The sequence below is a fragment of the Podarcis erhardii genome (assembly GCF_964252035.2).
Source record: "Podarcis erhardii genome assembly, chromosome: 1".
In the NCBI taxonomy this organism is placed as follows: Eukaryota; Metazoa; Chordata; class Lepidosauria; order Squamata; family Lacertidae; genus Podarcis; species Podarcis erhardii.
In genome coordinates, this window is record NC_138497.1 from 139,603,415 (window position 1) to 139,629,420 (window position 26,006).

Below are 26,006 nucleotides of genomic sequence, written 5' to 3' on the forward strand. Positions count from 1 at the left end.
GTGTGTGTAAAAAGGGCATGCATGGACCCCAGTACTGGTACAAACAACAACATCCTGAGTTAAAGGAAAAACATGTCAACTTCAAAGGAGAGCAGAGTGCAGTGACATTTCAGAATAATTGCTCCTCTTGCACAACTTTACATGAAGTTTACATGCAAGATGTCAAAGACAAAAAGAAGGATTTTATTTTTTTAAAAGAATCTAAACATGCACATTACCACTGCAGTAGTATCTCGACAAATTCCAGAAAATGCAAGCTGGCAGCATGGTGGAAAGCAAAGAAAATCATGACCACTAACTCAGAAGGTGGGGGGTGGGTGGGGGGGAAGCATCCCTACTCAAAATGTGTTTGAATCATACACTTTTTGGCTCCTTTTTCCAGAAAGGTAGATTTTGGAGTGTCTGTTTTCCGAATTCACTAACATAAAACATCCTTTTTTGGCATTCTTCCAGCATTAGAGGTCTTGCAATTGTTATTTGTTAACCCTGCAGTTGTATTGATTTAACACCCCCACCTCAAGCACAGGAAGGGGGGGGGAGGCCAATTTTCTGTTGGTTCCAGCACTTTCAAATTGCTATGTTTGTTACCATGAGAACTTGATTAAAATACCGCCTACATGCTGGGGAGGGGGAGGAGAGGTAATATCATCTTTTAACCTTTAAGTGAGAGCTAGTTCTAGCACACACTTGGTGCATTGCAGTATTTTCACCATCACCATAACGTTCAGCAGTCCATGGCAGCAGAAATGCCTTGACAGATTTTATTTTGCTGAATGGTTCCTCCTGGAAAATATTTAGCTGTCAGAACAGCTTCAGCCAGTACTGACACACAATGAGTTTTCATATGCACGCATGTTTCTTTCATACTAACAAAAACACCATTAACACAAGGATCTAATCCGAAATTTACAGATGGGGTTTTCAGCTCCCAAAGGCAATGAGGGTACCAGCGGTATGTGGGTGCACATGTCTAAAAATAACCCAAGAAGCATGATATATTTAGGATTCTCTTCTTTTTGCTAATTATTATGCATTCAGCTTTGTAAAATGAATTCATAGAATTGTAGTGAATAGTACAACATGAAAGCTTTAATTAACAGATATGACCAATGATATGTGAAGAAATAAGGTAGAAACAGTATTTTAAATTACTAAGGACTACTCCCAAAATGAGTATTTGTAATGCCTGGAGAGCCATTATAGATGTTGGCCAGAGATTTAAGGGACAACACCTCCATCAGTGTAAACAGGGCAATAAGCTGTGTAGGCTAATTATTAGTCCAACAGCTATCCGGTTTTTCTTTAAGCGACTATTTTGAAAAATATTAAAGCTCTTACAATAAAAATTGTTATATGACACTTACCTTAAACAACCAGTAAGTACACAGTGTTAATTTAATGTTATGCAGTCACCCATATAGTACTGTTTGTGTGTTTGAAATATACAAAGCTAGAAAACATATTTGCTTTCAAAAAGACTTCAAAACAACAATAACTCTTATCAGAAAAAGCACTCATTGGCTCAGCAAGTAGCATGAGGCCACTGAAGCAACTCTTTCAAGTTCACAGAATGGTTTCAAGCCATGGAATTTGTCCTCCCTCGTTCATTTCTTTGGATCAGCGGTGGGAAGATGCAAGAGCTCCTTTCCCATATGAATGAGTCAGTCATCTCCAAGTATGTCTGTCCTGTAACACGCAGAGCATCATGGCTCTTCCCCATCCCTGCATGTACACTCCACATAGAAAGCAATGGACTGTATTCAGCTATGTTTTAGTCCGAGGCCATTAATAACAGCCATTAATAACTTATAAAGTGGGGAGTCGGGCATGTCTATGTGATTAGGACAGACATATGAACAGCAGACATCTCTGATGCCGAATCTGGTCCTTAGAAGCCAAGCATTCTTTTGCCCACTCCACACTCAACATGTGATATAAAAATCTATTCAGAAGCAGAATCAAGCACCCTCTTAACTATGCCAAAGGGAGGAGAATTTCCTCCCCTAGTCCCAGCTTTTATTGAATTCTGATGTTAAGTAAGGAACTTGCAGCAGCTGGTGCCACCTCTGACTGTATAATCCCAGGCTAAACACAGTCTGTGTCCCAATTTTAGACATGTTTGCAGGAGTGGATCTATTAATTTGCATTATTATTATCACTAGCCTGATCTCCTGTCAATTAATGGAACTAGAGTAAGCCTTCAACTTCTTTCAACAACTTCTCAGTGATTGTGCTGAAGATTAACAAAGTAGTTTAAATACCACCTGACTGCTTATTATTATTATTATTATTATTATTATTATTATTATTATTATTCCCTGCCTTTTTCCCTGATGGGACTAAGGCATTTTACAGATTAAAATAAGAATTGCTAAGAACATAGAAAAAAGAATTAAAAACAATTAAGCAATGATAGAAATACACACACTTTCATTAAAAGCCGTCAGTTTCCAAAAGCCTGTTGAAATAAGAAAGTCTTCACCTGCTGTTGGAAGGACAGCAAGGAGGGAGCCAGTCTAACTTCTCTAGGAAGTGAGTCCCAAACTTTGGGAGTAGCCACCGGGGAAGCCCTTTGCCACATGTGCCTGTGTGACCAAGAGAAGGGCATTCCCAAAGATCTCAAAACTTGGGTATGAGGGAACATGGTCTTTCAGATAGCTTGGCTCTAAGCTGTGTAGGGCTTTATAGGTCATAGCCAGCAAATTGTGCCTGGAAACAGCCAGTGGAGCTGTTCTATTTTTTCCTAAATAATTTTTTTATTTTAAATAAATTTTTATGCCAGTGGAGCTGTTCTAGCAAAGGAGTCCTATGAGTCCTATAATCAGCAACAGTCAGCAATCCAGCTGCAGCTCTTTGAACCAGCTGAATTTTCCGAACACTTTTCAAAGGTAGCCCCATGTACAGTAATCCAAACGGGCTATAACTAATGCATGTGTCACTGAGGCCAAATTGGACATCTCACTATGGTATGGAAGCCACATAGGATAGCTAGCAATCTTTCTACAGATTTCCCTCCTACCTGCTCACCTTGTCTTTGGATCAGAGACCAAATTCAGAGAGTTTATCCAGTATGCAGATCCAAGCCACTTTACAAGCATCGGATCACTTCCCTTTGTTCAGGTGCTATCAGAAACAACAGCAATGCAAATATTTCTTGAAGACCATGCCTCATTCCCCTGTTCGTTTTTTTTTTTCCTTTTTAGTCATCTTCGTATAGATGACATAGTTAACTGGGCCACTACAAAATAGTATTTGACACATCAGAATAATATCTGAAACTCAATGGAAGCATGTCTGGTGAAACTCTGGCAAAATATGTTTGCTACTGAGTGTGTGATGCTCAGTTGTACCTCTATTTCTATGAGGATGTCTCGGTGTGTTTGAACAGCATAGCCTCGGTGAAGTAAAAGCAGAGACTTCAGTCTTGAAAACAAAGGTTAAATTAATGCTCCCCAACTCAACTACTCTGCTCTAGCTTTCTTTTAACCTACAACATCTAAATGTGCATTGATAAAAAATATATTATACATTAATTTATTTATTAGTTGTAATTATTACTTGCCCTTCACCCAAAGGTACCCATAGCAGGATACGTAAAAAGATAAAATATAGCACATAAGCACACAAAAACACATGAAAGCAAAAGCAGTAGTAAGCCATATAACAGCGGCAATGACGTCAATGAATAACAACATTTCCCAAAATGACTGGATTTATGTCCCTTTTAGCCTGATTAAACCTTCCCCATTGTTTAAGAATATTCCAAAGTTTTGCTTTGGGGTTGTATACAGTTTTACAGAAGCCTCAATTTAGCTACTTCTGTTCTGTCTGGGTGATGCTCTTAAGGGAGTTGGCTGGCAAGATTGGAAAGCTGCCTGGGTAGACTGATTAAGGGTGGACACACTTCACATCAGTTTGGCCAATTCCTGCTTGTATCAATGAGGAACCTTTAGTATGTACATCATAAAATGATAGGAGCTACCCAGGTTGAGGAAGAGAAATAGGTTCCCACTATTCATTTTTACTGCATCCCCAGAGGAGTGTGTCGTGGTATTAAAAAATACGTTGGCTCAACTAGTTTTGTTCCTGAGTTTGTTAACAGATAGGTTGGAAGTTCATATTCAAGTTGCATATGCTAATGATTGCATATACTAATGATTTTTTTAAACCCTATTTCCTTTTAATATCACATTTCATGAAATTTCCTCCTTCAAGCCATGGCACTGGTGCTAAACAGCAAAGAGTGCTACAGGCAATTACACAGAGAAACACCAACCTCTGTGCTAGTTTGTCTTTCAGTCCAAGAATGCGGCCGACCAGCATTAATACTAATATATATCATACAATTGACATTATCTATCACTCCAAAGCTTTACAATTTACAGTTTTGGAGAAGATCTGAAAACAATTTTCCTTTGAATATGAAAGCTTTACCAGGTCAAACACTGACAAAGCATTGTGAATTTTCTTTTGGCAGCACTTTGACTGTGGGGCTGGCATTCATACAATCTCAGAAGACTTCCTTTGCTCAGAACAGTGCTTGTATGAAATAATTCTCCAGGGATTAATTAACATTGTCATGTTTCCCACAGAGGGGAGGAAAGAATGAAAAAAGATTTTATTCTCAGACAGAAGGTCACTGTTCATTTAAATGTTTATTTATTTAAATGTATGTACGAACTTTGCACTTTCTCCCTACAACTCAGCTACTAAAGACAGCAGAGCCCTCTCTAATCTGGTCATGCTCCACATTTAACAAGAACCGGCCCATTCAGGGTCACTTTGCGTCTATTTTTCACCCATGTAATTCTGTTTATTCATCATGTAAATGTATGTTGACTTAAGAATGAAATACAATTTGCATTTGTGGGGCGGCAGCATGACAGATTAAGACTGGCTAGGGAAATCGGTAATGATTTTAATAATAATAAAAATATAAGCCTGCTGCTTCTTGCATACTTACCAGTTTATTTTAGAAGTATCATATATCTGACAATGCTGCTGGCTGGTAGTAGCTCTCTTTGAGCAGTATACAACCAAAGTAGAACAAATTTGGAAGCGTTTTATTAATACAATACATCACATTTTGGGGATGATTTTCCTTCCCCTACATCACACCCAAAAAGTTCAGTTGGCTCATAGTTTATTGGAAAGACACTGATTTGCTTCTAAAAGCATAAAACCATAGACAGTCTAATGAATAGTGAAACAGATTGCTCAGTGTTTAGATTAGTCCTAGGCTACATGCACCTTTTAAAGCACATTCTTTCTCTCAAAGAATTCTGGGCACTAGACTGAGTTTGTCTGTCAACATAGGTTGCAAAATTAGAGAATGCCTATCAGCCTTATCCTAATAACAGGACGCTAAAACATAAACATATGCACTAAATCTTTGTGAGTCTTTAGTTGAAGTGACCTGTGTAGTGCCATACAGCAGGTTAGGGAGATGACAAAAAGGGATGGAACAGGCGGCTTCCGGGTTAGCGCCATCGGCTAATGGCGGATTCCCTCCGAGCTCCGGAGGGAATCGGCTCTACAGGAGTGGGTCTTGCCGCCGCGGCGACACGGGGACCCTTAAAAATCACAGGCGCGGAAGCCTGTGAGCTTGGTGACTCGGCGGGCACCATTTGCGCCCCCCCAATCTGCGAAGGAGCCTTTTTAAAGGCTCCGGAACGGGGACGGGGTGCGGCGTGGTGCTGAGAGTAGACCGCTTCTTCTGTGGAGTGAAGCCGCAAGCCATTGTCGGAGAGCACTGACTTTTTCCTTTGATCAATTGGACTTAAAAGCAACAACCCGTGAGTAGTACGGAAATTGGAATTTTAAAGAAAATTTTTGGATGAATTAGGAACGAGTGGGGAAGGTTTAAAAAGGAAGCCCCCCCCCTTTGTAAATAATTTAAAGCAAAGGACCTGCCAACTAAGGTCGAGAGAATTTTTTCTTTTCTTTTTGTAAAAGATTTAAACTTCATGGTTTGACATTATAAGAAATTTTACTGGAGGATAAAAAACTAATTTTGGGAGCTGAAGTTTCACCCCCCCAGATCCAGGAGCGTCCTGCGAGAGAGCCTGCTGACGAAGTACGGAAGAGTTTGACAGCTGTCAAGTTAGCTGTCAAGACGGAAAAAGAGAACCTGCTTTTGTTGCTTCTGCTGGTTATATTTGTTACAATTTGTTGAAAATAAGGAAGGGCTGATACAAACTAACTTGACTTTTGGACTTGAGCTGAAAGGAATACTAAGGAACTAAATTCCCTCTAGAGGGGGTTTAGGGACACTACAAGAATGGCTGGAGGGGAAATCCAGGTTGAATTAGACAGAGCTTTCGTTCTCCTGGGAAAGTTACAAGGCCAAATCGATGTTTTGGCTAAAAATGTTATTACTCTGGACTTAAAGGAAACAACCTTGTTGAAACTGATAAGGATTTGAAACAGGAAGCCTATTCAATTGGACTAACAGAGAACTTCGAGAGCTTTGAGATTATGGAGAAGGAGACATATGTTGCTCCTGAAGAAAAGGAAGAAGGAGCTGTAATTTTGCAGATGTTAAAGGAGAGCTGTAATTTGAGGCCTGACATGATGGCAACAAAGCAAAACAAAAACCTGATGTGGAAAGTCGGGCCTGAATTGGAGAGTGGAAAATTGAGAGATCTTCTTATGTGGAGATCTGAAGACCGAAGGATTAGAAATTTGATCAAGGAAGTTGGAGCTTTGGGGACATTTGGACTTGAAAGGAGTATGAAACAAGATTTGGAGTACCCCATAGGCCTAACTTTTAAGTATGGAGGTCTGGCTGGAAGAAATATGGATCTTGTTGGGCCGGAGCCTCTCCGAGATTTGGGGTTCAATATTAAGGACTATCAAAAAGACCGGCAGAGAGGAACTGAGAGAGAATTAAGAGCCTCGGATGTGAGATCTCCAGGCTAAACAGTATATCGAGTCTGATGGACACTTGTTGGGGACTGAAACCGGGAAGGGGACAAAAAGTTAGGGTTCCAGGTGGAGAAATCGAAGTTAGAAACAGAATTGTTAGAACCAAAGACTAAGGTACTATCTAGAATGTATAACTTGCTGTTAAAATGGAACACACAAGACGAAATGGTTAAATCGGCTATGATAAAGTGGGCACAGGACATTGGGTATAACATTATGTTCGAGGACTGGGAAAGGTTATGGACCACTGGGCTGAACTTCACTGCATGTAATGCTCTGAAGGAAAATGTAATGAAAATGATATATAGATGGTACATGACCCCAGTTAAACTTGCCAAAATATACCATTCGTCTGATAATAAATGTTGGAAATGTAAAGAAAATGAAGGAACATTCTTTCACCTCTGGTGGACATGCCCTAAGGTGAAGGCTTTCTGGGAAATGATATATAATGAGCTGAAAAAGGTATTTAAGTATACCTTCCCTAAGAAACCAGAGGCCTTCCTTCTGGGCATTGTCGGCCAGAAGGTGTTAAAGAAGGACCGAACATTTTTCATGTATGCAACAACGGCAGCAAGGATACTCATCGCAAAAAACTGGAAAACTCAAGATCTACCCACACTGGAAGAGTGGCAGATGCAGCTGATGGACTACATGCAATTAGCCGAGATGACTGGCAGAATCCGAGACCTGGGAGAAGAGAGGATTGAGGAAGACTGGAAGAAATTTAAGATGTATTTACAAAAACATAATTTGGTTGAATGTTAAGAAGGATGCTAGATTATAAAAAATTGGCCACCACTAAATTAGATTTTGAATTTGATGATAAGTGAGATTAAAGAAAACATAAATTTTATGGAGAATTGTTAGATTATACTTGATTGAGTGGATATAAGATCGTAAACAAGTTGATAATTTGCTTGGAAAAATCTTTTAACGATGTAAACGGGAGCGGGAGACATGAGGGAGTCCAAAGAAGTGATGAAACTACGTTGTGATAGAAGTAAGATTGTTTATTATTGGTGTATTTGTATTTAAAAACTCTAATAAATATTTATATATAAAAAAAATGAAACCGGGAAGGGGGCGGGTGGAGTTTGGGAATCCAAAGGGTATACAATTATAATTTGTTCTGTTTTTATTCTTTTTTCGTTATTTGTATGAAAATGGGGAAAGCCGTGGAAGGGAAATTTTGGTCGACTTTAGGAAAAATGTTTAAGAATAAGTGATGATGTGTAAATATTGATGTTCAAGTTTGGATAACTTAAAATTGGCTTTTAAAATGGTTCAAATTAAATGAAAATAAGGTTTGCAAAAATAAATTGAGAATATGGAAGAAAAGAGGAAAAATAAGGACTTGCTGAGCTAAAAATTTAAATTGGAATACAAGAAGGGGAGGTGTGAGGAGGTCTGAGAAACAAGTTAAATGAAAATAAGTAACTGAAATTTTATGTGTTTTTAATTGTTTGTAAGTTTTGGATTTTAGTATTTTTGTTATTTTTTTGTCTATTTTTGTTTTTGTCTTGTTTTTTTAAAAATGCTAATAAATATTCATTAAAAAAACAAAAACAAAAAGGGATGGAACAGAGAATGGAAGAGAAGAGCAAAGAGGCAGTCTTGTCTCCCCCAGCTAGCCCTAAGCTGACCTATATCTACCCTCCCACTGGTGGGGGAAGAGGAATGAAGAGGAGAAATTTTATCCCCTTTGTCCCCCTCCTGCACTACCACTGGGAGAAGGAAGCTTGCATGGAATGAGACACAAAGAGGCTTCTCCAGGAAGCCCTCACAAAAATAGATCAGCAGGGGTCATATCAGCTTGCCTTACAGGACTTGACTCTTGATTCCCCCCACCCCTGCCTGGGGCGACCTGTTCAGCACAGGACAGAATTGAGGAGTGTCTCCTTTACACTCCTTTGCACGTCCCATGCAAGGTGTAGACATAAAAGAGACTTTGGAAGCTGCTTCCCTCAAGTCCTGGGTGCTCAGAAGGGGTGGGACAGTGCTGTGGTCAAGGCTGGGAATGGGAGCTGGTAAAGTCCGGGACACCCTGTTTCCTTGGACCTGGAGAAGTAGGACCCAGTCGCCCTTTGATCTGCTTGGACACAGCCAATTGGACAGTAGTGGTGGCTCAGCAGCCGAAGAGGGATAGTTTGCCTGATGGTAACTAGCTCCCCTTCAGATCTGCTGCTGCCGCCACCAAGAAAAGGAAGCCTGTGCAGGGGCAGGGGCGAGGGGGCATGAATCTGCAAGGGGGGGCAACAGTGTAGACTTTTGTCCCCATGCTAAAATGTTTATCTCTGGCACAGTGTGTAGACTGTAGAGACAGTGTACATGACCAGTGTTGTCTGTTCAACCTTGACTACTGTATTCAGGTTATAATGAGTGTAAAGGTTTTATAAAACAGGGCTATACACAGCATTATTGAGGCTCAAAAGATAGGCCTGCAATAGGTGTGGCTCTTTCTTGCTCTAACTGCCTGTTCACCTGCCTCCTTTGTGTAAACAGCGGAAAAAACAAGGAAAAACAGCAGCAGTAGCAGCCTCTGCTTGTCTTGCCCTCTGGGTTGGTGATGCAAATTGGGTCCAGAGGGAAATGGCAAGCGGACAGAGAGCTGTATCAATGACAAGGAGGAGGTGGATTCACTCAGGTAACAGGACCCACCGGGGGCATGTTGCTCACGGACTAAAACAGACACTGCTTCTCTTGAAGGGGAAACCTTTCAGGGGAAACTTCAGGTCAAACTCTGGGATCCTGAACTTTCTACTCTTGGCTGGTTTTTATTCCCCCTGTTATCTCGACTTTTCATACAAAGGACTGTCTTATATAGCATCAGACAATTGCTCTACATAACAGGGCTGACAACATTACAGATAGGTAGCCGTGTTGTTCTGCCATAGTCAAAACAAAATAAAAAAATTAAAAAAAAATCCTTCCAGTAGCACCTTAAAGACCAACTAAGTTAGTTCTTGGTATGAGCTTTCGTGTGCATGCACACTTCTTCAGATACACTGAAGAAGTGTGCATGCACACGAAAGCTCATACCAAGAACTAACTTAGTTGGTCTTTAAGGTGCTACTGGAAGGAATTTTTTTATTTAGGGTTGACAACCTCTGCCTTAAAAGATGTATGGCTAGGAGTTGTCTGGCAACTGTAACTTCTCCCATCATGAAACTTGTAAACCAGTTTGAGATTTTTTTATTTAAAATATGAAGTGGAATAGAAATTAAATGAATAATAATAATAATAATAATAATAATAATAAACTGCATATTAGGAATGAGGAGCATTTATCTATCCTCCTTTGCCTTGTATGCCCATCCAAGACAGATTTGGCAATAAAATTAGGATATTGCACAGAATCAAAGAGTTGGAGAAGGCCTTGTTGGTCATCTAGACCAACCTCCTGCTTCTTGCTAGAGCATCCCCAACAGATTCCTGGCTGGCCTCTGCTTTCCAAAAGCTCTCTGGACCAGAAAAGTGGATATTTATGGGGCATTTTGAAAAATAAAAAATAGGTTTCAGTTCAAACTCCCTTTTGCAAGAAGGAGGAGGAGGAGGAGGAGGAGGAGGAGGAGGAGGAGGAGGAGAAGATTAAGATTGTCATTACTGCATATGTGTTAGGAGCTGAAGAGTAGGTTAGCAGGAAGATATAGAGCATTCACTGACTGGAAATGAAGCAGTATGTCTGCCCCAAAACCTTTGCAGGAGCAAACAGTACTGAAAGCACCCCAGTACTATCCTGAGCGGAGACTACTATTGGAGAGCACTCCCCAGTACTATTGGGGAGCGGGTGGGACTGTGGTCTAAACCACTGAGCCTCTTGGGCTTGCTGATCAGAAGGTTGGCAGTTTGAATCTGCCTTACAGGGTGAGCTCCTGTTGCTCTGTCCCAGCTTCTGTCAACCTAGCAGTTCAAAAGCACACCAGTGCAAGTAGATAAATAGGTAGAGCTGTGGTGGGAAGGTAAAAATCATTTCCATGCACTCTGGTTTCCATCACAGTGTTCTGTTGCACCAGAAGTGGTTTAGTCATGCTGACCGCATGACCTGGAAAAGCTGTCTGGGCACAAACGCCGACTCCCTCAGGCTGAAGCAAGATGAGCACCACAAGCCCACAGTCGCTGTTGGACTTAATCATCCAGGGGTCCTTTACCTTACCTTTTCCCTTTACTATCCTCAGCACAAAACAGCCCAAATGCACAACAGGAAGGATGTCTAGAGGGCACCAAGAACTGCCAGGCAGAGAGGGGCGAGGATGTAAAGAATTTCAAAGCTAGACAGGTATTTCACACAGTATCATGGACAAATAATGGTGCAGTAATACCCATACACCTTCTAAACCCTATTTAAAAGGCAAATATCTGGCTTGAAAAGCTTTATAATCAAGCTTAAGCAGAACATGTTGAGGAAATCTCCACTCAATATGAAGTTGGACATATCTGGCTCACGTACTGATTAGACTCTAATTCCACTTCCCCACTAAATACACTTCCATCAATGCTTTTGCTCTGCAGTGTTAAATCCTTCATAATAGATGTGCAAGTTAAGCAATAAATAAATAAACCCAAAATACTCCCCAAAAGATATTAACTGTGTCAAACTGTCATGCTATGAGAGGATGCTTAAATCATCTTGCTATCCTGAAAAGATTTACCTGGAACTTGTCCTAGATTTTAAGTTAAATGTTGTCATGTGAATCTGTCCAATTTTGTTATGAATGGTTCATCTTTATTCATAATTTGCCATCTTGGTTTATATAAGATACTGCCTGAGTACTATTATTATTATTATTATTATTATTATTATTATTATTATTATTCCTACTTCTTGTTGTTGTTTAGTCGTTTAGTCGTGTCCGACTCTTCGTGACCCCATGTTCCTATTACAATTTAGTAATCTTCTTCTAAACAACCATATCAAGGTGAATCAAGGTAATTTATACATAAGATAATTAACAGCAATTAAAAACATTTAAAACAAGAATATATTTAAATACATTTAAACAAGAATGTCTTCCAACTGCTTCCAGAACGTGCACATAGTGGGTGCCTATCATATCTCAACAGGGGCAGCCAAGTTCTTCTGGAGTGGGGCTTCTGAGATCTTTGGGACTTATAAGTAAAATGACTATGCTTCCCAGTCTGCTAGTGGGGGATACATCTTTAGGTCTTACTGTCCTGACGTCTACTGATAAAGTATCAGCAGATGAGGAGCTAGCTGCTCTGGCATCCAGAGCGGCGCACATGCTGTGCGTCCCAGGGGTGCCGCCCGCATCAAGCGGCCCAGGAGGGCACTGCCCACAGCGAGCGGCCCGGGGGGGCGATGTCACCCACCTGAGGGATGACACCCGGGGTGAACCGCACCCACCACACACCCCTTCCTCCACCAGTGAGTATTAGTGATTTCAGTGGGACTTACTCACAAGTAGGTGTGCACAGGTTTGCAGTCCTAAGAAAACGTCTTAAGCATATGCAGCAAAAATCATATATATAATTGTCAGGGGTTCAGGAGCAGTGACACAGGAGAAGGAGCAAATGGAGAGTGAGGAGGAGGAATCCGAGGGGGGTGTAGGCAGTGACAGTGGTTTATCCTTTTCTAGTCTTTCCTTTATCTCCTTGAAAGTATAGCCTTTTGGGGGGGGGCAGGGACTCTGGTGCCCAAAACAATTCTGTTGCTGGCAAGGAGAAAGGAAATGAGGTTGAGGTTGAGAGTCAGTTATCATTAACTCCATTCCCACCGGGTTATTCTGTCCCAGGAAGGTCATGGGGTGTTGTTGAAAGCAGCCAGCTGCCGCTTTTAGGGGAAGCAAGGCTTTTATTTGCCAAAAATAAATGAATTAATAAAGTTAAAACAGGTAATGGCTATAGTGCAGCTTGGTTCGGAGGTTGTTTTTTGACATGCTACTCCTTGCTGATCCGTTTTGTTGTCTTGAACTGTTTGGACTATTCTATATGTGCAACTCACTCTTGGACACATTGTTTATTTATATCATTGTATCCCACAATTGTAGTATAAATTTTGTTTTCCAGGGTGCCCAACAATACAGTGGTGCCTCGCAAGACGAAATTAATCCGTTCTGTGAGGCTCTTCGTATAGCGGTTTTTTCGTCTTGTGAAGCAAGCCCATTGACAGCTTAGTGGATTAGCGCTATTAGCGGTTTAGCGGCTTTTAGCGGATCAGCTGATAAGCGGCTTATCAGCGGATCAGCTAATAAGCGGCTTAGGGCTTAGGAAAAGGGGGGGGGAAACCCCACAGGAATTCGCAAGACATTTTCGTCTTGCGAAGCAAGCCCATAGGGAAATTCGTTTTGCGAAGCGCCTCCAAAACGGAAAACCCTTTCGTCTTGCGGGGCACCACTGTATAGCTAAAATATAACATGACAAAAGTGAAGTATAAGGAACTTGACATACCAAATCTGCCCATTGGTTAAAAATACTTGGATCATTAAAATCTGGTAGCCTAGGATTGCATCCAACAAATTCATCCTGTTATAACAAGGACTTCTGCCAGTAAAATGGGACTTCCTCTCCCCTCCATGTGTGCCCCCCCAATCTGTTCCAGATGATGGTTGGGGGTGGGGATATCCATAACAGACTGGAAGGGTACAAGGGCACAAAGGGAGAGGGAGAGGACATTCCATAGTACAGGTGGAGGTCTTTGAGCTAATGGGACAACTTTGTTGGATACTTGCCTATAAATTAGTGTGGAACCTAAATGACCATACTGTGGATGCAAGTCTCCTTGAGGAGCAAAATAGATGCTCAAGTTGAATTGTGAGGATAAAATAAAGAAGTGTTTTAAAATAAAACAATAACATGATAAACTGGGTTACCTATTTATATGGGTAGTACCAATCGAAGGTTCCTGTACTCCGTTTTCAGGACACCAATAAAAGCCTCAGTTGCCTGTAAATGAATGGATAAATTTGAATGACTAAAGATTTCCTGCGAAAAACAGATACGTTTCATTTCATTCAGAAACAAGTTATTTACAAAATGTTTATTATTATCTGGACAATATGCTGAATGGATACAGCTCAGTTGGTAGAGAATCTCAGGGTTATGCATTCGAACCCGATGTTGGGCGAAAGATTGCATTGCATTGCAGGGGGTTGTACTAGATGACCCTTGTGTTTCCTTCCAACTCTACAGATTTGCCTCTAGGTCATTTTCATCCTGGACTCCACTTCTGTGTATTTTTGATGAGTATTTTTGCTGGCTTGGCTTTAACCACTTGGGTTTGCTTCATCAGAAATATGATTTATTGGATAACAGACAAGTTGGTGGGCTTTAGTAACACGTGTTCTCTGTTTGTCAGTCACTATAATCGAAGGGGCAGAGGAACCAGAGACCAAATTGCAAACATGTGCTGGATTATGGAGAAAGCTAGAGAGTTCCAGAAAGACATCTACTTCTACTTCATTGACTATGCAAAAGCCTTTGACTGTGTCGACCACAGCAAACTATGGCAAGTTCTTAAAGAAATGGGAGTGCCTGATCACCTCATCTGTCTCCTGAGAAATCTCTATGTGGGACAAGAAGCTACAGTTAGAACTGGATATGGAACAACTGATTGGTTCAAAATTGGAAAAGGAGTACAGCAAGGCTGTATATTGTCTCCCTGCTTATTTAACTTATATGCAGAATTCATCATGCGAAAGACTGGGCTGGATGAATCCGAAGCCGGAATTAAGATTGCCGGAAGAAATATCAACAACCTCAGATATGCAGATGACACAACCTTGATGGCAGAAAGTGAAGAGGAATTAAAGAACCTTTTAATGAGGGTGAAAGAGGAGAGCGCAAAATATGGTCTGAAGCTCAACATCAAAAAAAACGAAGATCATGGCCACTGGTCCCATCACCTCCTGGCAAATAGAAGGGGAAGAAATGGAGGCAGTGAGAGATTTTACTTCTTGGGCTCCATGATCACTGCAGATGGTGACAGCAGTCACGAAATTAAAAGACACCTGCTCCTTGAGAGAAAGGCGATGGCAAACCTTGACAGCGTCTTAAAAAGCAGAGACATCACCTTACCAACAAAGGTCCGTATAGTTAAAGCCATGGTTTTCCCAGTAGTGATGTATGGAAGTGAGAGCTGGACCATAAAGAAGGCTGATCGCCAAAGAATTGATGCTTTTGAATTATGGTGCTGGAGGAGACTCTTGAGAGTCCCATGGACTGCAAGAAGATCAAACGTATCCATTCTTAAGGAAATCAGCCCTGAGTACTCACTGGAAGGACAGACCATGAGGCAGAGGCTCCAATACTTTGGCCACCTCATGAGAAGAGAAGACTCCCTGGAAAAGACCCTGATGTTGGGAAAGGTTGAGGGCACAAGGAGAAGGGGACGACAGAGGACGAGATGGTTGGACAGTGTTCTCGAAGCTACAAACATGAGTCTGACCAAACTGCGGGAGACAGTGGAAGACAGGAGTGCCTGGCGTGCTCTGGTCCATGGGGTCACGAAGAGTCGGACACGACTTAACGACTAAACAACAACATAATCACAATAGACTGATTTTTTTCAGATATTGTTGGGGCAAATGCACATTTTATCCAACAGTCTTGCCTATACCCATAAAGTACAAAGGGGGTGGGGGTGTACAGAAAGTATGTCTTTAAGCAGGCCATGCATACCAGACCTCTCTCCACCAGTGGCAAAGTCTAGCTACAGTGAGGAAAAGCAACAGCATGTGTGTGCAAGGAGCAAGGGCTTACTGAAGAACATGGATGTGTGAAGAGGTAAAGGATGGAGCCAGAGGAATGCTAAGGGAAATGAAGGCCTGTGAGCTAATAAAAAAAGCTCACTGCAAACCATAAGGTCCCTAGTAGAAACACTGAAGATTTAGATCTGAGAGACAAGGTCTAACTTCTTTGCACAACTACCGATTTAGTGAGTGGCCTTTGCTCACACCTCCCCGCCCCCAACATCAGTTCTGCAAAAAAGGGACAAGCAATCTCACATGGATGTTGTGAAGGTAAGCAAGATTTTAAAAAGAAATCACCTTCCACTTAGACAATGAAACACCACTTTGCAATAACTCCTCTTAACCAATGTATGGTTGCAGGCTTGGAAGAGTTGATATGTTTAATGTTGTTGGGAAATGGTGATGTTTACTTTGAAGCTAGCTTGGTTTTTTGGGGGGGGGGGGGTTGAAGAGCCTCCTAAAAAGCATGCTTCGTACATCATGCATTTTAGGTGTGTATGTAAATCATTCTAAGTGTGCACCTAAAGCATGACTCAGACAAACACAATTTTGGAAACGTGTGTCTCATGCAGGTACAGAGAGCCAGGATTACTGAGTGAGCACTTGGCAACAACCTGATGTCATATAATATGCAAAATGTTGTCAGTGATCTCTCATTTGTTATACATTTCAAAACTGGTTTGCATTGGCACAAACAGCTCATGCTGCGAGAGGGTACTGTTTTTCAGGGCAAGAACAAACCTGTGTGCATCGTGGGGAAGAGGAGGCTGTTTTCCCCAGAGAGTCTTGAATGGGGAAGTCTTATAACAAACATTATGACAGCAAGGCTCCTGCCATCTTTCTGCAAAGCCCCCCAGTAAAAGGCCCCAGTCATCTCAATGCAGTAATTAGCTGCATTATAATGAGCTGATTGGAATCGAGGCTGTAGCTCACATTGATTTGTAACACCCATCCATGGTATGCAGAGGAATTTTAAAACAAATTAATTAAGCTTCCTCTGGCTCAGCAGAATGATCAATACAGTGGAGACATCTGAGTGCCTTCAGCATTAGCGGCCTTGCCATGCCTTCTGATGTGCCACTGCAGCAAAAATAATTCAACATGGTTTAGCTCAGGGGATACAGCAAGTAGCTGCATAGTTATTAGCTGAAGAGATGGCTCTTAGGCACAGATATAATCCAAAACAATGTAAGATCTGCAGCTTCTAAATGATCCAGATAATAAGAAAAAGATTAGGTTTGCTTGGTCCAGTTGTTTTATAAGAAATGAAACAAACAAATTAACACTTGTAAACTTCCCCCCAAGGCCAGGTCTGATTTTAAATGACTTAAAGCTATATGGAAGGCTAATTAAACCTAATTTACATATTACAGGCATACAATTCACCTAATATGGGGCTGCTACAGATGTCAGGATTAACAAAACCATCCAGGACTAATACCTGCCAGGACTAATGCCTTTTCTTTTAAGCAGTTCATTGTGTTTATGTCCCTATAAATCTCCGAAGAAATTTTTCTTTCCTAATGTTTCTTAGGTTTGGGGCACACACACACACACACACACACACACACACACACACACACACTATAGCCCTACCCAGACTTTCTAATCCCACATTCAATTAGAATCACATGAGTGTGAATGGGATGAGCATGCTAACTCTGCCCCATCCTCAGTTCCACCCTTCTCATTTTCCGTTAGTCGGAGGCGAACTGCTGGAGGCAGTGGGGAGCCTGCTGCCCTTGTGCAGACTCCCTATGTAATAGAGACTCCTGGAAGATCAGTATGCCAAATTACACAAGGATCTCCCACAAATAGAAGGAGATCTCCACTTCAGAGGCTACCCCTCCAACTCCCGGGGGGGGGGCAGAAATGAGGGGCAGAGCTAGTGGACTCACCCCCTCCCTCGCATTTGTGTTATTATACCTGGGAAGGGGGGGGGTGAGAACACCTGAATAAGGCTTATGTAGAAGCTTCCATGTGTGAAGGGGTAATAACTGGTATTATGGGCTGTATACAGTGCAGCACTAAGAAACTCATTAGGCAAGCAGAATGACTTCTGTTTGTGAAATGGTACTTTCCTCCCTCTGGAGCAGATTTGGATATGCTGCAGGGCATGCACAGTGGCAGAGAATAGCTCCAGTAAGGGGCATTCTACAAAATAATAACAATTAAAGAGAATATGCGCGCAGGTCAACACTGAAGCAAAAAGCAATCTTTCAAAAATCTGCATTAGTGAAACTGAGGACTCCAGCAGCCACTCACAACCATAGTCATTGGAGAAAAACCCATTGACCACCCTGCCAATTTTCAAGAGGCTTCTCTGGATACCCTAGAACAGGGATTTTTGAAGTGTGATGTGGGAGTTCAATTCATTTGGTATGCAGAAAGATTTGCAGAACAGTTGAGAATATCTGCACTTAATTTTTCTTCTTCTGACAACAGAGATCAGTGGGGGGCGGGAATTTTCATAATATGACACTGGTAGACTCTACTAATTTTTCCCTAAAACTACCAAGTACAGGGACACTTTTCAGTGGCCTGACTTAGGACCTATGATTTTCATAATGCAATACCGATTGTGCTGTGGGTGAAGAACATTTTTATTTTAAGTGGTCCACTGAAACCACCTGCGCTTTTGAAGTGGTCTGCAAAGAAAGAAAGTAAAAATGAGAACCACGGTCCTCATCCGTTTCACCAATGCTTTAAAAATTGCTGTGTTTCCCCGCTGCCCCTCTTCAGATCAAATCTGACACGCCGTAGGATTCAGTTTTACTTATGATTTTAACTTCTGCTTTGAGATCAACAGTGCAGAAACACTCCAATGAGAGAAAATTTAATCTATCAGATTAATACAGAACAGCTTCACACACAGAGAGAGTTCGGTCACTGCCATCCAAACCAATGTAATAATTGTTGCATAAATTATGCTTGTTCTTTGCAATTATTGCCCACATGATATAAATGAGGAGCTGAGGAAGATGTTGAAACTTATAATTAACGTGGGGCACTTAGAAATGCTTTGCAGAGAGCAGCATGGCAGAGTTGTTATTAAAATTACATCTCTCTGAAATAACAACGTGCTTTGCTTTGTAGCCACTCAGGCAGGGGTGAGTCTGAGGGTTGTTTTGCTGATCCTGCCAAGAGGAATAATTTTAATACACTGCTTGAAAGATGTGCCACCTGCTATTTTATTATCTGTAATTTATGATGCAACGAGTGCTTGTAAATTCTTACAACACTTTATGAGACCAATAAAATCAAGAGCATGGGACTTCTCTCCTACTTCCCGGTTTGCCACCAAGCTGAACAGCTTAGGATACAATCCCAAATCAATGTGAATGGTTTTTACGTGTGACTGAGCCTATGTGCAAAGATAAAAAGTCCCTGTTGCTGATTTGGAGTTTCTCCACTCTACATCACCGTAGAGTCTGCAGAAGTGCAGGACCTGATGCAAGCTAGGAGTGAAGGTATTACATGCTCAAAGAACGCATTGGTTCTTTCTTTTTCAAAAGGAAACAATGGCTCAACTCTCATGTCACACCACCATAGTCCACACTAGTCACAACTGGGAACCCAAACTATGGGTGATGGTCACTGCTAGTCCTACTCAGAGTACACTCACTGAATTTAGGTTCATTAATTTCAGTGGGTCTACTCTGCACAGGATTTAATTGAATTCAGTCCTATAATCTGAAAGCCTGGATATGCCGGCAAACCATGGGTTATAGCTGGCTTTCTAGTTTTATTTTCCATCAGCTCAGCATTCCTACCCCTATTGCACAGGGTCTTCTGGAGACGGAGCAATAATCAGGACTATGCTTTTTCAAACCGTGAAAGCATTAACATTCACTGAGAGCATATGGCCTTTGCCATGTACAAACAGCTTGGGCTGTTACTGCACAATGACTCCCTATGGCTGCACAGATAAACAAGATGTATGTGGTCAGAAACAACCTACCTGTGTGTTCTGTGAGAAATCATATGGACTGAAATAGGGCATCTATTTTCCTAACACACAACCACATGATTATGCTACATAAGCGCACTACAATGTTTCCTGAGCCCCTGTACAGGTGGGTATGCTAGAGACTGCCTACTCTGCCTACTCTGCTTATGCACATGTCTTACTAGTCCCAGGCTCATGGGCTCAATCAGACATCAAGCTAAGCCATGGTCAAGGTCAACTGGGTGTTATATGCTATATGTGGTGTGTGTGTGTGTGTGTGTGTGTGTGTGTATCACTGCAATGTGGGGACCTCTAGATGTTTTGGACTACAACTCCCATCAGCCCCAGCCAGCATCTGCAATGGTCAGGTATAGAGACTGCCACATCAAATTTGATTGTAGCTTATTGTCACCCTGGACCTTTACTGCTGATAGTATGGATATCCAGCTATACAATTCCTATACCCTTTGGAAGTGAGGGGCAGGCTATAACTGCAATAAATGAATGAAGAAATAATTGAGATGCTTGGAAGCTTGGATGATAAAAGCCGCTGACTAATGGAAACCTGGAATTCTATCACTAGCAGCAATCCCATTAAAGTTCTAGAAGAGAAGCAGCCAACATGCTGTCCTCAGCACCAGCCAGCATGGCCAATGGTCAGGGATGATGTAAATTTGCCCACAACATCTGGAGGGCACTACATTGGTATCCTTCTTCCACAATATGTTCCTATATACACATGAGGAAGTTCACAGAAGAGCACTGAGATTATGTGTCATCTTAAAAGAACCCACCAGGCACCTGCTTTGGGGCAGAGTATTGACTCTTCTTCATCTATTGTTGGTTAGGAAATTTGTGGGGAACCTTTGGCTCTCCAGCTGCTCCCTTGTCATGCTTTGCTGGAGCTGATGGGAGTTTTAGATCAGCAACTTCTGGAGGGCCACAGGTTCCCCACACCTGTATCATACTAAGTGTTCTGATTTTCCAGGGACAGTCCTGAAATTATGGAAGCTATCTCAGTTTCTGATTTTATCCCAGAATGTCCTGCTTTTCCTTTTTCCTCCCCTCCACATCTCGGGGAACAATTAAAAATGGTGTGTGTGTGTGCGCGCGCGCAAGTGCTGGTGCTGGTGCAAAAACGGAGCCCTGTTTATACTGAAAATAAAATCCCTGCACCAAATAGAGAAGCTGGCATATGAAGCCCTTCCTATAATTTTTAAAGAAAATATGACCAATCCACTTTACATTCTTTAATTGCAATGCTTCCGCAGCCAACCATTTTTAAGGAAATGCGGGGAGTATTTATTCCTTTATTGTAAATTGAGCCTTCCCCTGGTTACTCAGAAGGAAGTCTCACTGTATTTAATGGGGCTTACTGTCAGGTAACTGGGCGTATTATTTATTTATTTATTATTATTATTATTATTATTATTATTATTATTATTATTCAAAACAAAACAAATTCCTTCCAGTAGCACCTTAAAGACCAACTAAGTCAGTTCTTGGTATGAGCTTTCGTGTGCATGCACACTTCTTCAGATACACGCATGCACACGAAAGCTCATACCAAGAACTTACTTAGTTGTTCTTTAAGGTGCTACTGGAAGGAATTTGTTTTGTTTTGACTATGGCAGACCAACACGGCTACCTATCTGTAACTGGAACCATTATTATTATTATTATCCTGCCTTTTTCCCTGACAGGAACTCAAGGCAGCTTACAGCTAAAATTTATTGGTGACCAATGTCAATGTGTATATGACGTCTATGTGTGCAGGAAATCAAATGCGGAAAAAGCATAGAAGAAGATGTTCCTATTTTCATTTGAGAAATGTTGCAGGGTATGCTGTATCAGGGGCACACCCATATGATAAATGATTCACTTTGATTTTAATCTCTGCTGGGCAGATGTCAGTCTTCCTCAGCAATATTTCGACAGCCATAGCAATACTCACTTTAAAAAATGGCTCCTGTTAACATCTACCCAATTCTTAATGTACACTAGAAAATAAGAAATTTACGGATTTTCTCCAAGGAAAGTTACAAGCAGTGAATCAAATCTATCACGTTTTCTGCTGCTCCAGAGAAGCAGACACGGAGCAATGGTTCCAAACTACAAGAAAGAAGATTCCACCTAAACATTAGGAAGAACTTCCTGACAGTAAGAGCTGTTCGACAGTGGAATTTGCTGCCAAGGAGTGTGGTGGAGTCTCCTTCTTTGGAGGTCTTTAAGCAGAGGCTTGACAACCATGTCAGGAGTGCTCTGATGGTGTTTCCTGCTTGGCAGGGGGTTGGACTCGATGGCCCTTGTGGTCTCTTCCAACTCTATGATTCTATGATTCTATTCTATTCTATGATTCTACACCCATAATGACCACAGATGTCAACTAGGATCAAACCATTGCAATCTGCCAATTTTATCATCTGATTTATATAATTTAATTCATACCTACATTTTGCATTAAAGGGCCAAGCAATTCTTGGGTTCAGAGTAACAAGCAGCAACTTCAAACTCTTCCCAACACTCTCACATGTTCACACTTTGTCAGAAATCCTTCATAGTGAATATTAATTTGTTTTACGTTACCGTAAGAGGTAAATAGGACATCTTTTATTTATCCTATCCTCAAAGGAACTCCAAGTATCGTATTTTAAATCCTGTGAGGTAGGTCAGACAGAGAGACAATGTCTACCTAAGGTTAGTGAACATTGTACCTGAGGAAGGATTTGTACCCCAAGCCCAACACTTTATCCATTACATCTCACTGCTACCAGTTAGTCTCAGCAAGACCAAATATTTATGCTGGAGCCAATTAAAAAACCATGTTCTCAAACTTGAACTTACCATCTTCATCAATATTGGTTAAGGGCCTTAAATGCTTGACCACATTGCTCTAAGCACAGATAATGCAAGTACAGTAGGGAATGCTTTCATTAATCAGCAGCACCCCCCCCTCCCCACAACAGACCTGACTGCATGGGGGTGGGGGTGCTCTTGCAGCTGACAAGTCTATTTTGTGAAACAGCAGCTGTGTTTTGGCTTGGTGGGCACTTGGATAAGCACCCCTATCATTACTTGACATGTCTGTCTGCTCTGCTCTTGGGAAGGATTCTTGTTTATTTCAGAGAGCTCGTTTTCAAAGTAACACAGCAGGCAGACAGGCAGCAAGAGAGAATGAGGTGCCAGCAAATAAACCTACTGACTTGAATTTTCTGCTGGAGGATAGCTTGACAGAGAAAGCAGAATCTGAGGAAAACTTATTTACTCTGCTACAGCCAAACCTTGGCTGTCCAATGTAATTTGTTCCAGAAGCCCGTTCGGCTTCAGAAACGTTCGACAACCGAGGCACGGCTTCCCATGGGATGCAAGAGCTTCCTGCCCTCAAGCTGAAGCCACGCCAGACATTCAGCTTCCAAAAAGTTCAAAAACTGGAGCATTTACCTCCGGATTTTCACCGTTCGGGAGCCGAAACGTTCGAAAACAGAGCCATTTGGCAACTGAGGTTTGACTGTACCAGCCCACTTTGTGCCTTTCCTCATCTCTAAAGGCTTAGGTTATTCTGTTAAGTTATTTAAAGTATTCTATCCCATTTAAATATTCTACCCCATCTTCCAACCAAGCTTCTCCCTGAGTTATTTATTTAAATATATGCTCTGGCCTTTTTACGATACGATAATCTTTATTGTCATTGTCCCATACAGAACAACAAAACTGAAAATCTACATAAGACATTCAGAAACCAACAAGCCTGCTATCCCAGCTATCCCAGCCTGGTTAACCCCCTAAAAACTCTGATACACCTAAACATTAGGAAGAACTTCCTGACAGTAAGAGCTGTTCGACAGTGGAATTTGCTGCCATGGAGTGTGGTGGAGTCTCCTTCTTTGGAGGTCTTTAAGCAGAGGCTTGACAACCATATGTCAGGAGTGCTCTGATGGTGTTTCCTGCTTGGCAGGGGGTTGGACTCGATGGCCCTTGTGGTCTCTTCCAACTCTATGATTCTATGATTCTATGATTCTAAATATAGTGGTACCTCGGGTTACAGACGCTTCAGGTTACAGGCGCTTCAGGTTACAGACTCCGCTAACCCAGAAATAGTACCTCGGGTTAAGAACTTTGCTTCAGGATGAGAACAAAAATCGTGCTCCAGTGGCGCAGCGGCAGTGGGAGGCCCCATTAGCTAAAGTGGTGCTTCAGGTTAAGAACAGTTTCAGGTTAAGAATGGACCTCCAGAGCGAATTAAGTTCTTAACCCGAGGTACCACTGTACAATATACTCCCATAGAGACTACCTTAGGTAAAGGACCATTAGGTCCAGTTGTGGCCGACTCTGGGGTTGCGGCGTTCATCTCGCTTTATTGGCCGAGGGATCCGGCGTACAGCTTCCGGGTCATGTGGCCAGCATGACTAAGCCGCTTCTGGCGAACCAGAGCAGCGCATGGGAAACGCCGTTTACCTCCCCCCCGAGTGGTACCTATTTATCTACTTGCACTTTGACGTGCTTTAGAACTGCTAGGTTGGCAGGAGCAGGAACCGAGCAATGGGAGCTCACCCTGTCGTGGGGATTTGAATTGCCAACCTTCTGATCTGCAAGTCCTAGGCTCTGTGGTTTAACCCACAGCACCACCTGCGTCCCAGAGACTACCTTACACTGAGTTTAAAACCAAAATCTCATTTGAAGAGAAACTGTTTCTCAGGCCTAGTCTTTATAACCCTGTACCTTCTTCCAGAAGGCAGAAGCTGAAAGAGATCATTTCCGGGGTGCGCTCCTACATGCTCCCCAAAATGCTAGAATTTACCAGAGAATTCATAATCATTATTTTTTTAAAAAAGTAAACTAGCTTTTTAAGAACAATTTAAAACTAATAAATCAGTTTATTGCTTAACCCAGCTCTGGAACTATCACCCATCATATGCTGTGGGGGGGTATTGTTTTTGTTATTATGGTGTGTATTTTTGTGTTTTTATATTGTAAACTGCCCTGCGATCTTCGAATGAAGGAAGGTAATAATAATAATAATAATAATAATAATAATAATAATAATAATTGTAGCTCAGATAAAAAATTTTGCACTGGATCACACAGCCCTGAAAAGCAGACTGCAAAAGGTGATTTCAGCTCAGCACACACATCACAGCATCAGCCGACGGCAGGTTAAGCAAAAAATGACTCCCAAGCATATGCCCCAAAGAACTCCTAAGTGCTCTGTGCCAAAAGACTATAGCTGTCATAGGCAAATACTCCAGCAATTCGGCTTTTAAAAATCCCTTAACTGGGATTTACATGATGCATCCCCGAACATGGAAAGAAGCAATCATACCACTTCAAATAAAGTCCTCTCATTTAATACATTCTTCTGAGCTTTTCTTAATAAACTGTATCCCTGTTCCTGATCTCACTCTTCCCTCCCCCCTTAATTAAGATTTCAGAATCTTCACTTACAGAGTCATATTACCCCTCCTTAGAATAGTCCTCAGAGGAGAACAAAGTGCACAGAGTTTTCTTGTTAATTCAACTATTAAAACTGGGCAAGGGTAAAGAGTTGAGCGTGCCCATGTTTATACTATTCATGTTTATTGCTCCAGCCCTGGCTCAGCTTCAAGGATTGCTTAGGTTATATATTAGGTAGTACTCTAGCAATCTGGATGTGTTCGTTGTATTCCCATTCACTTTTGCCCACACATTATCAATGGTTTATTCAATAGCGTACCTTCATCCATGCATTTATATAAACATCACCTCATCACATTTTCAGCTCACTTCTTGCACCTGATTGATCAAGCTGCTGTTGCCTAACAAAACTCATGTCCCAATTTTTCAATCAGTATCCAAGGTAAATTCACCTCACTCACCTTTTTCTTTTTCTTTTTTGCCATTAAAGGAGCCCAAGATATCATCAGAACCCCACAATAGGCAAGTCAAGATACCAGCAGAGTCAGGAATGTAACAAGTCTTTGTGTCTTATCCACAATAACTTTCTTCAGATCAGTTCAGTTGACGACCAACACCATGTCCTCTTTTCACAGACCATGTTACATTATGTAGTTTAATCAGTCCAAGCTGATTTTAGAGAATGTCACTTACATTACTAGGAAATAACAACATGACCTTTCTTATCCTTTTTGAAGAAGTTTCCATATCTATTCCTTAGAGATCATCAGAATACATGATTTATTTATTTTAACACAAACTGAAAAGAATAACAAGGGCTTTATCACACCATCGTGCAAAATGTGCCACAAGCAAGTCTGATGCTCCTGAAATTATGTCATAGGTACTATATTATGCCATGCACACACATGACATAAGTGATGTGTTTTGCAACAAGGGAGACAGTCGTGCTACCAGGGTAATGTGAGACCTAGAACAGTGATTCTGTAGCAAACACAGGTTGCTCAGATCCTTGCTCAGATAGGTTAATG

General features: G+C 41.5%; 1 protein-coding gene across 41 annotated transcripts in view; it reads right to left on the bottom strand.

Moving 5' to 3' along the window:
• MAP2 (microtubule associated protein 2) overlaps nucleotides 1–26,006 on the bottom strand; it is a 343,536-nt gene that overhangs the window by 144,149 nt on the left and 173,381 nt on the right. For 37 of the 41 annotated variants that reach the window (XM_081851868.1, XM_081851863.1, XM_081851843.1 and 34 more), the window contains one exon: nucleotides 13,758–13,830. The exons of 3 other annotated variants lie outside the window; for them this stretch is intronic. The gene's annotated coding sequence lies outside the window, so the exon portion shown is untranslated. Of the gene's footprint in view, nucleotides 1–218; nucleotides 258–13,757; nucleotides 13,831–26,006 lie in introns of all 41 variants that reach the window. One more of the 41 variants, XM_081851841.1, reaches the window with a different exon arrangement.